We start from the raw sequence: 12,064 nt of genomic DNA, 5'->3' as shown, positions 1-12,064 counted from the left end.
GTGGAAGTGACCAAGGTTTCTAAGAAGCCTAGAAAGGTCCTTAGGAAGGTATCTATGAAAGTCATCCCTAGTGAGTACCTAGAGCATCCAAGGAGCACCAATAGGTTTTGGGTTCCTAGGAGCATATTCTCTACACCCTAGATAGGTTAGAGAGTGTCAACTCCAATTGGAAAGGTAGTTAACCCAACCTTTGTAAAGTTGACACTTGAGAGCATTTTCAAGGTTATTGTTAACCTTTGAAAAAGAAAAAGGTTATTGGGTTATTCTTTGAAAGAGTAATATATGTGTCAAAATTTGAGGAGTTAAATATAATTTAAATTGACACACTAGAGAGAAGCAAAAGTAATGCCAAATTTGGAATTCGACATTTTCTTATGGAATTAAGGGAAATGCAAACCTTAATCCAAATTGTCACTCTTGGAAAGAGTAACATGTGTCAAATCTTAAGGAATTATGTTTGAATTAAATTGGCACAATGTGGAAAAACATAAGAAATACCAAATTGGGGGTTTGGTATCTTCTTAGGGTAATTAAAGGAAAATCTAGGTCCTAATGTAAGATGTTTACTCTTTGGAAGAGTAAAATGTGTCAAACTTTGAGGTTTTGAACTTAATTTAAATTGACACATTTAGAAAAGGATAAGAAATGCCAAGTTGGAGTTTTGACATTTTCTTAGAAGGTTAAAGGCGAATCTAAGTTTTAATTTGATTTCATTTACTCTTGGAAAGAGTAAAATGTGTCATACTTTGAGAAATTTGTTTAAGTTAAAATGGCTCAAATTTAGAAAGGAAAAATAAATGTCAAAATTGGATTTTGGCATTTTCATGGAAAATCATGGGCAATTTAGGGTTAAATTTTGAGTTAGCTAGGGTTAAGAATACTTAGATAGGTAATCTAGGTAAATTTTATTTATGCTAACTTGCCATGTTTTGTTTGTCTATCATATGTCATGACATCATATTTATATTTAGCATTCATATTTTATTACCATGTCATGTCATACATACATCATGTAGCTATAGCTTGCTTTTCATTTTGAAAATTGCTTATTTTGATGTATGCCATGTAACATCATGCATTACTTTAATTCCCTTGTTATTTAAGGACAAATGACATCTATTATAAATGGTAAATATCCCAACAAGAGGGATTATATCAAGTGGCATCCTAGATGGATGATCATGATTTTTACAATGCCTAGATAGAAATGCATGATCCCTTAGTTTAGGGCAAGACCAAATATACATCTCACAAAGAACTATAAGGTGACTTGTATGTGTTTTAATACACGTTAGATACAAGTGAGATGTTAATATGGTGAACTAAACTCAAGATGTTGATCTAGTGCATCTTGTTGAGTTTTAGGTTCATCAAAACACATAGTTATGTGTCTTCCAATCATTGGGAAAGCTAATGTACAAGTCATGTGCATTGAGCCCAAAGAACGTGGTTGGATATTGGTTTTAAAAATGATTTCAAAATACTTTTGAAAAACCTTGGTGAAGACTATCTTTTGATAGTAATCATCATTGGAAAGTTAGACACAAACTAGGAGAAAACATTGAAATTTTCAAAAGTTTTCAAATTTGTGTCAATCTTTGAAAATAGGAAGTATTTTCATAGAAAACTATTTTTCCTTGATAAAGTACTCTAAATAATGTCTACATGAGTTTTCATGATGAAAACAAGTATGGTTTGGTTAAGAAAAACCAAAGTGAAGTTTCGGTTGAGGTTAGTTTCATTATTGAATTTTTAACCTCAAAACTTCAAGTTTTTGTTTTCCTAATTATTTAGGAACCCCAAGTCATTGTTGGTGCAATGATAGAAGTTTAACCATGTTTTTAGGGGGAGTTACTCCTTTAAAACATAAAAATCTTTTCCAAGACCAAAAGGAGGTCAAGTGTTAAGGTAGCACATGACATTGGTATGAGAGGTGTTACCAAGGACAAGGGAGAGTCATCCAAGGCCAATAAGAAGGAATATGCTAGGGTAGCATATAATTATATCAAGGATGAGGTGTCCAAGATTAAAGACAAATTAACCAAAGACAAGGTGTCTAAGGTTATGAAGGAGGGTTTTGTAGGCCAAGTGTCACCTGAGGTGCACCGAAGTGGCATAGTCATAGTAAATGAGTCACCTAGGGAGGTGGCTAAGATTAAGAGCTCAAGGGGGAGCTCAAAGAGTCTTTGGGACATATGGTAAATGATCTTAAGTGAACCAAGATGTGTCAAAAGGATTAGAGATGGATTTGAGTCTCTATTATACTTGGTTGGCACAATTGGGATGTGTTTCGTGCATAGAAATATGAATTGGGTTCATATTGCATGAAAATTAGTTGTTGATGTATAGATGCCATATAAACCCATGCTAGGAAAGTATTGTGGTTTAGTATGGGCAGATACATCAAGAGGAAGCCAAAACTAGGACTTTAGGTCAAGGTTCAATTGAACTATTTAGCTAGTTTTGAATTTTGTGTCAATCTTGGGATCTGTGATAAATATATTTTTATATATATTTTTCCCAAGTAGACAAGGGTACAATAGACCTCTCCACAAAATTTGGGGATTTTTGGAGGTCTAGGGAATTTCTGGTGTATTTCTGAAGTTGGCCTGAAAAGGCTGATTTTTGCAGAAATAGGGTGCCAGTCGACTGGTGCAGATACCAGTCGACTGGTAACAGTGTTTTTGAGCACAGAATGTCTCTGTAAGCTCATTTTTTCGATACCAGTCGACTGGTGATGATACCAGTCGACTGGTAACAGTAGATTTCGACCACAGAATGCTTCTGTAAGGTTCTGTCGAAGGGGGCAGTCGACTGGTACCTAGTTCAGTCGACTGATACCAGCCTAAAAATGTTTTTCAACGTTGTTCTTGACCGTGTCAACTCGTTTAAATGTATGAGATCCATGGGGGATAAATACATGAGTTTAGGGTCAATTTGGATGACATGTTTTCAACAATTGGGATATTGTTGGAGCTCTTTTTGATGTATGGCAAAGGGGGAGAATTTTAGGTTTAAGTGGAAAACCTATACACCTTTGCAAGAAATCCTAGCTCGAAGGGGAGCATAGGTGAAGGGGGAGCGATTGTTTAGGCAAAGGGGGAGAAGTTTACCTTTGCGGGAAATCCTAGCTCAAGGGAGAGCTTAGGTGAAGGGGGAGCCAAGGGATTTAGGTTCCATTATTTATGTATGAGTTGATTTGCATATTTATTTGCATATGTATTGCATTTATGTTTCCCTAACTTAAACAGGTTGCCAAACATCAAAAAGGGGGAGATTGTTGGAGCAATCTAGGTGCCCTAGGTTTTGATGTTTGGACAAAGGTTTAAGTTAGGTTTATTGTTGTATTTGATATGCATTGTGAGTGTGCAGGATACAGGTACAACAAGGAAAGTCCAAGGGTGAGTCTTGGCGGTGTAAGTCCAAGCATGTAGTCTTGGTAACGTAAGTCCAAGTGTGACTTGGCAATGGATGAAGTCCCGGAGGCGCGACCTCTTGGCAAAGGAAGACCCGACAACAATGACAAGGCCGATGGAAGCTCCAGAAGGCAAGACGTGAAGGATGGGGAGGCATCCGAGGGACGCAAGGCTGATGGAGGAGGCTAGAAGGCTAGGTCTAGGTTGGTCGTTTAAGAACGAGTGATGAGTGAATGTACCCGAGGTAAAATCCTAAAATTAGGGTTTACTGTAGCGTTACTGTAGCAGTACTGTAGCAGTCGACTGATGACTGTAGCAGTCGACTGATGCACTGTAGCATAGCCGTTGAGAGAACCGTTGGGCTGGCACCAGTCGACTGGTGGAAGGACCAGTCGACTGGTAACGGGCAAATCAGGTTCTGATTTGTTCCAAGCTCTATAAGAAGGAGCTTAGTATGGCCGGCCAAGGTGACGAAATTAGACTTGGTTAAGGTCTAATTAGTAGTCTACAAGTGCTCAAGAGTTTTCCTTGTGTCCAAGAGGTCTTGGTGAGTTTGTGGTGAGGTTTCTCCACCCACAAGGAGTTTGAGCTAGCCGGAGGTCTTCCGGGGAGTAATCCACCGACGGATAGGGATCGTCCACCTTACGGACACGCCGTAGAGTAGGAGCTTTATCTCCGAACCACGTAAATGATCGTGTAGCTTGGTTTGCATTCCTTCTTGTCTTGTATTTTGTTTAGCTTGTTTATTTTTGTATTATTCCGCTGCGCAAGCTAACAACGTAGGAAGCGAACGATTTGGGTGAGCCGCTATTCACCCCCCTCTAGCGGACGTCAAGGTCCTAACAAGTGGTATCAGAGCGAGGTCGCTCTTCTACGGACTAACCGCCAAGAGAGCAAGAAGCTAGAGGAAGAAGAAGATGGAGTCCGAAGGACCGCTTGGATGGGATATCCGAATTCCACCTCCGTATGACAAAGAAGACTTCAATTATTGGAGGAAGCGGTTGGAGACATGGTTCCAAATGGATTGCAATCAATGGGTTGTCTTGAGTGACCCATTTGAAGCTCCTACGGACAAGAAGGGTAAATGCCTCCGACCTCGGCATTGGACCGAAGAGCAACGAGAGCAATCGGAGGCGGACAAGGAGGTAATGAGAATTTTGCATAATTTACTACCTTCTAATATCATTGTGAGTGTAGGTGAATGCACAAGTGCATGTGATCTTTGGAAAAAGATCATTGCCTATCATGAAGACCCGTCACAATTCCAAGGAGTAGAGGAGTCCAATGAGAAGGGTTCATTGGTCCAAGAAGAGAATGACCAATCCGATGTTGACATAAGGTCAACATCCGAGGAGGAGAAGGAAGATGAGGAGGTATCATCCACATCTTCAAGGGAGGAAGAAGTGGAATCGTCGACATCTTCAAGTGAAGAGGAAGAAGAGCAATCCAAGGAAGAGGAGATCTTGGAAGCTCAACCCTCCACCTCAACTACCAAGAAGAGCACAAAGGACCACATCAAATGCTTTGAGTGTGGTAAGATGGGGCACTACAAGAGTAGGTGTCCTTCACTCAAGAAGGTAAAGGAGGTAAATCCTAAACTCACTAAAGTTAATTTACAAACTAATGTGAGTTGTAGGAAGAAGAAGAAGGAGGAGAAGAAGCACATTAGGTGCTTTACATGTGGTGAGTGGGGTCACTACCACACAAAGTGCCCAAGGAGAGGAGAGCTCAAGAAATTGGTGCACTTGAAGAAGTGGGAGAAGAAGAGAGCTTCAAGGGTAAGGGAGGTAAACCCTAACTTGAATGCTAGTTCAAATTTAAATCGTTATAATGCTATTTATCATGAAAATAGAATGCATGATAAATCTAAGGATAAATATATCCCTCCTCATGCTAGATTTATCACACCTAAGGCTAGGAAGGTAAATAATAATTTAGGCAATAACTCTAAGGATTATAGATATATGCCTAGATATAGAAATACTCATAGGGGTCAAGAAAAATCCAAGTCTATGAATTCAATGACGGAAAACCAAGTCTTGAGGTCAAGACTTGATAATTTAGAAAGAACCCTAGCAAGAATGGAAAATATTCTTAGGGGTCAAAATGAGCATAACCTAGGAAAAGCTAGACAAGAGCCATCCAATGGCTATATAGGTTTGGAATACAAACCTAAAGCCAAGAAGGATGTGACTTTCTTTCATAGGGTTCCATATAGTTATGGGACCAACCCTAGGTTTAGTGGTCAAGCTAAAAGTACAAGGGAAGTTGTCCCTAAGAGTACTTTTGCAAAGACCAATGTGACTAAGACTTCTAAGAAGTCTAATAATGTCACAAAGAAGGTCACAAGGGAGGTCATCCCTAGAGTTGACTTAGTAAAGGTGACTAAGGCTCCAAAAAGGCTAAACAAAGTCACAAATAAGGTTACAAGGGGAGTTAGCCCTAGAAGTGACCTGGTGGAAGTGACCAAGGTTTCTAAGAAGCCTAGAAAGGTCCTTAGGAAGGTATCTATGGAAGTCATCCCTAGTGAGTACCTAGAGCATCCAAGGAGCACCAATAGGTTTTGGGTTCCTAGGAGCATATTCTCTACACCCTAGATAGGTTAGAGAGTGTCAACTCCAATTGGAAAGGTAGTTAACCCAACCTTTGTAAAGTTGACACTTGAGAGCATTTTCAAGGTTATTGTTAACCTTTGAAAAAGAAAAAGGTTATTGGGTTATTCTTTGAAAGAGTAATATATGTGTCAAAATTTGAGGAGTTAAATATAATTTAAATTGACACACTAGAGAGAAGCAAAAGTAATGCCAAATTTGGAATTCGACATTTTCTTATGGAATTAAGGGAAATGCAAACCTTAATCCAAATTGTCACTCTTGGAAAGAGTAACATGTGTCAAATCTTAAGGAATTATGTTTGAATTAAATTGGCACAATGTGGAAAAACATAAGAAATACCAAATTGGGGTTTGGTATCTTCTTAGGGTAATTAAAGGAAAATCTAGGTCCTAATGTAAGATGTTTACTCTTTGGAAGAGTAAAATGTGTCAAACTTTGAGGTTTTGAACTTAATTTAAATTGACACATTTAGAAAAGGATAAGAAATGCCAAGTTGGAGTTTTGACATTTTCTTAGAAGGTTAAAGGCGAATCTAAGTTTTAATTTGATTTCATTTACTCTTGGAAAGAGTAAAATGTGTCATACTTTGAGAAATTTGTTTAAGTTAAAATGGCTCAAATTTAGAAAGGAAAAATAAATGTCAAAATTGGATTTTGGCATTTTCATGGAAAATCATGGGCAATTTAGGGTTAAATTTTGAGTTAGCTAGGGTTAAGAATACTTAGATAGGTAATCTAGGTAAATTTTATTTATGCTAACTTGCCATGTTTTGTTTGTCTATCATATGTCATGACATCATATTTATATTTAGCATTCATATTTTATTACCATGTCATGTCATACATACATCATGTAGCTATAGCTTGCTTTTCATTTTGAAAATTGCTTATTTTGATGTATGCCATGTAACATCATGCATTACTTTAATTCCCTTGTTATTTAAGGACAAATGACATCTATTATAAATGGTAAATATCCCAACAAGAGGGATTATATCAAGTGGCATCCTAGATGGATGATCATGATTTTTACAATGCCTAGATAGAAATGCATGATCCCTTAGTTTAGGGCAAGACCAAATATACATCTCACAAAGAACTATAAGGTGACTTGTATGTGTTTTAATACACGTTAGATACAAGTGAGATGTTAATATGGTGAACTAAACTCAAGATGTTGATCTAGTGCATCTTGTTGAGTTTTAGGTTCATCAAAACACATAGTTATGTGTCTTCCAATCATTGGGAAAGCTAATGTACAAGTCATGTGCATTGAGCCCAAAGAACGTGGTTGGATATTGGTTTTAAAAATGATTTCAAAATACTTTTGAAAAACCTTGGTGAAGACTATCTTTTGATAGTAATCATCATTGGAAAGTTAGACACAAACTAGGAGAAAACATTGAAATTTTCAAAAGTTTTCAAATTTGTGTCAATCTTTGAAAATAGGAAGTATTTTCATAGAAAACTATTTTTCCTTGATAAAGTACTCTAAATAATGTCTACATGAGTTTTCATGATGAAAACAAGTATGGTTTGGTTAAGAAAAACCAAAGTGAAGTTTCGGTTGAGGTTAGTTTCATTATTGAATTTTTAACCTCAAAACTTCAAGTTTTTGTTTTCCTAATTATTTAGGAACCCCAAGTCATTGTTGGTGCAATGATAGAAGTTTAACCATGTTTTTAGGGGGAGTTACTCCTTTAAAACATAAAAATCTTTTCCAAGACCAAAAGGAGGTCAAGTGTTAAGGTAGCACATGACATTGGTATGAGAGGTGTTACCAAGGACAAGGGAGAGTCATCCAAGGCCAATAAGAAGGAATATGCTAGGGTAGCATATAATTATATCAAGGATGAGGTGTCCAAGATTAAAGACAAATTAACCAAAGACAAGGTGTCTAAGGTTATGAAGGAGGGTTTTGTAGGCCAAGTGTCACCTGAGGTGCACCGAAGTGGCATAGTCATAGTAAATGAGTCACCTAGGGAGGTGGCTAAGATTAAGAGCTCAAGGGGGAGCTCAAAGAGTCTTTGGGACATATGGTAAATGATCTTAAGTGAACCAAGATGTGTCAAAAGGATTAGAGATGGATTTGAGTCTCTATTATACTTGGTTGGCACAATTGGGATGTGTTTCGTGCATAGAAATATGAATTGGGTTCATATTGCATGAAAATTAGTTGTTGATGTATAGATGCCATATAAACCCATGCTAGGAAAGTATTGTGGTTTAGTATGGGCAGATACATCAAGAGGAAGCCAAAACTAGGACTTTAGGTCAAGGTTCAATTGAACTATTTAGCTAGTTTTGAATTTTGTGTCAATCTTGGGATCTGTGATAAATATATTTTTATATATATTTTTCCCAAGTAGACAAGGGTACAATAGACCTCTCCACAAAATTTGGGGATTTTTGGAGGTCTAGGGAATTTCTGGTGTATTTCTGAAGTTGGCCTGAAAAGGCTGATTTTTGCAGAAATAGGGTGCCAGTCGACTGGTGCAGATACCAGTCGACTGGTAACAGTGTTTTTGAGCACAGAATGTCTCTGTAAGCTCATTTTTTTGATACCAGTCGACTGGTGATGATACCAGTCGACTGGTAACAGTAGATTTCGACCACAGAATGCTTCTGTAAGGTTCTGTCGAAGGGGGCAGTCGACTGGTACCTAGTTCAGTCGACTGATACCAGCCTAAAAATGTTTTTCAACGTTGTTCTTGACCGTGTCAACTCGTTTAAATGTATGAGATCCATGGGAGATAAATACATGAGTTTAGGGTCAATTTGGATGACATGTTTTCAACAATTGGGATATTGTTGGAGCTCTTTTTGATGTATGGCAAAGGGGGAGAATTTTAGGTTTAAGTGGAAAACCTATACACCTTTGCAAGAAATCCTAGCTCGAAGGGGAGCATAGGTGAAGGGGGAGCGATTGTTTAGGCAAAGGGGGAGAAGTTTACCTTTGCGGGAAATCCTAGCTCAAGGGAGAGCTTAGGTGAAGGGGGAGCCAAGGGATTTAGGTTCCATTATTTATGTATGAGTTGATTTGCATATTTATTTGCATATGTATTGCATTTATGTTTCCCTAACTTAAACAGGTTGCCAAACATCAAAAAGGGGGAGATTGTTGGAGCAATCTAGGTGCCCTAGGTTTTGATGTTTGGACAAAGGTTTAAGTTAGGTTTATTGTTGTATTTGATATGCATTGTGAGTGTGCAGGATACAGGTACAACAAGGAAAGTCCAAGGGTGAGTCTTGGCGGTGTAAGTCCAAGCATGTAGTCTTGGTAACGTAAGTCCAAGTGTGACTTGGCAATGGATGAAGTCCCGGAGGCGCGACCTCTTGGCAAAGGAAGACCCGACAACAATGACAAGGCCGATGGAAGCTCCAGAAGGCAAGACGTGAAGGATGGGGAGGCATCCGAGGGACGCAAGGCTGATGGAGGAGGCTAGAAGGCTAGGTCTAGGTTGGTCGGGTGAGAACGAGTGATGAGTGAATATACTCGAGGTAAAATCCTAAAATTAGGGTTTACTGTAGCGTCACTGTAGCAGTACTGTAGCGTTACTGTAGCAGTACTGTAGCAGTCGACTGATGACTGTAGCAGTCGACTGATGCACTGTAGCATAGCCGTTGAGAGAACCGTTGGGCTGGCACCAGTCGACTGGTGGAAGGACCAGTCGACTGGTAACGGGCAAATCAGGTTCTGATTTGTTCCAAGCTCTATAAGAAGGAGCTTAGTATGGCCGGCCAAGGTGACGAAATTAGACTTGGTTAAGGTCTAATTAGTAGTCTACAAGTGCTCAAGAGTTTTCCTTGTGTCCAAGAGGTCTTGGTGAGTTTGTGGTGAGGTTTCTCCACCCACAAGGAGTTTGAGCTAGCCGGAGGTCTTCCGGGGAGTAATCCACCGACGGATAGGGATCGTCCACCTTACGGACACGCCGTGGAGTAGGAGCTTTATCTCCGAACCACGTAAATGATCGTGTAGCTTGGTTTGCATTCCTTCTTGTCTTGTATTTTGTTTAGCTTGTTTATTTTTGTATTATTCCGCTGCGCAAGCTAACAACGTAGGAAGCGAACGATTTGGGTGAGCCGCTATTCACCCCCCTCTAGCGGACGTCAAGGTCCTAACACTATGTCTATCCAGGCGAGACGTGATTTTGAATATTTTGCCTCTTTTATAGACGATTATTCAATATACGGATACATTTACCTAATGCGCCGCAAGTCCGAGTGCTTTGATAAGTTCAAAGAGTACAAGGCTGATGTGGAGAAACGACTAGGTAAAAGTATCAAGACACTACAATATGATCGTGGTGGCGAATACCTCTTAGGAGAGTTTAGGAATTACTTATCAGAGGCCGGGATTCAATCCCAATTGTCTGCACCTGGTACACCCTAACAGAATGGTGTGGCAGAACGAAGGAATAGGACTCTTATAGAGATGGTTAGATCGATGATGAGTTATTCAGAATTACCAAATTCGTTTTGGGAATACGCTCTGGAAACGACAGCGCACATTCTGAACTTAGTACCTTCTAAATCAGTTTCTTCTACTCCCGTAGAATTGTGGAATGGGCGAAAACTCAGTATAAGACATATTCAGATTTGGGGTAGTCCAGCACATGTGCTGAAACCAGATGCTGATAAGTTAGAATCTCGTACAGAAGTTCGCGTGTTTGTGGGTTATCCCAGAGGAATGAAAGGTGGTTTATTTTATAGTCCTAAAGACCAGAAGGTCATTGTTAGCACCAATGCCCAGTTTTTAGAAGAAGACTATATAATGGATCATAAGCCCAGTAGCAATGTTGTTCTAGAAGAACTTAGAGAGGACACGTCTACTTTAGTACCAACAGTATAAGATGAAATACCACAAGAGACTGCAACACGTGTTACACCTGATACACAACCACAGACGGTGCCTCATCGTAGTGGGAGAGTTGTGAGGGAACCTGAGAGATTCATGTTTTTGGGAGAGTCTTCGGACTTGATCCCGGGTAAATATGAACCTAATCCCCGAACATATGACGAAGCACTCCAAGATATAGATGTTAGGATCGATGGTCGCGGCTAGAGAGAGGGGTATGAATAGCCGACCCCAAAATCGCGTTTCTTTCTACAAACTAGGGTTAGCGCAGCGGAAATAAAAACAACGAAACAAAGACAAGAAATCAAACCTCAATACGCGTCGACGTAACGAGGTTCGGAGATGAAACTTCTACTCCTCGGCGTGTCCGTAAGGTGGACGAAGTCTATCAATCCGTCGGTGGATGAGTCCCCGGAAACCCGGCTAATAATCACTCCTTCTGGGTGGAGAAATCTCGCCACAATGTCTTGCAACAGCAAGATGAACAGGAGTACAAGAATACAGCAAGAAACTAAGTACAATACACAAATGTAATAACCCTAGCTTGCCTTCTTGTCGACTGGTTGAAGCAGCAACTTCACGAGACGCCTACAACAGCAGGAACCCAGTCGAAGAAGCTCACACGAAGCTTCGGAACTCAGCAAAGCTCAAGAGCACACCAGCAGCTCAGTAGAAAGAAGAGGAAGAAGAGATTAGAACAGTAGCTCCTCAATCCCTTTTATAACCTGCGAAGAAGACACAGAAGAAACTAGCCGTTGCTACGCAACGGCTAGGATGTAGACCGATCAGGCTTCATCCTGATCGGTCCACAAGGGTCCTGATCGGTCACAAGACCGATCAGGCCCTTCCCTGATCGGTCATGGAGACCGATCAGGTCCTTCCCTGATCGGTCCCATGACCGATCAGGTCCTTTCCATCCCGAAAGTGATCTCCTTCTGATCGTCTACTGATCGATCACTGATCGGTCTGCTGACCGATCAGATAACACTCAGTAGGCTACTGTTTGGTTACTGATCGGTCACCAGATACCCATGTATCACTGGATCGATCCACTGATCGATCCAGAGCTTGGTTTTTGCCCAAACCAAGTCCCAAACCTTCCAAACCAACATCCGGTCAACCTTGACCTATTGGTACATCATGCTTAGCATCCGGTCACTCCCTTGACCTGCTAAA

The sequence above is a fragment of the Zingiber officinale genome, chromosome 9A (assembly GCF_018446385.1).
Source record: "Zingiber officinale cultivar Zhangliang chromosome 9A, Zo_v1.1, whole genome shotgun sequence".
Classification (NCBI taxonomy): domain Eukaryota; kingdom Viridiplantae; phylum Streptophyta; class Magnoliopsida; order Zingiberales; family Zingiberaceae; genus Zingiber; species Zingiber officinale.
This window is presented reverse-complemented; position numbering follows the sequence as displayed.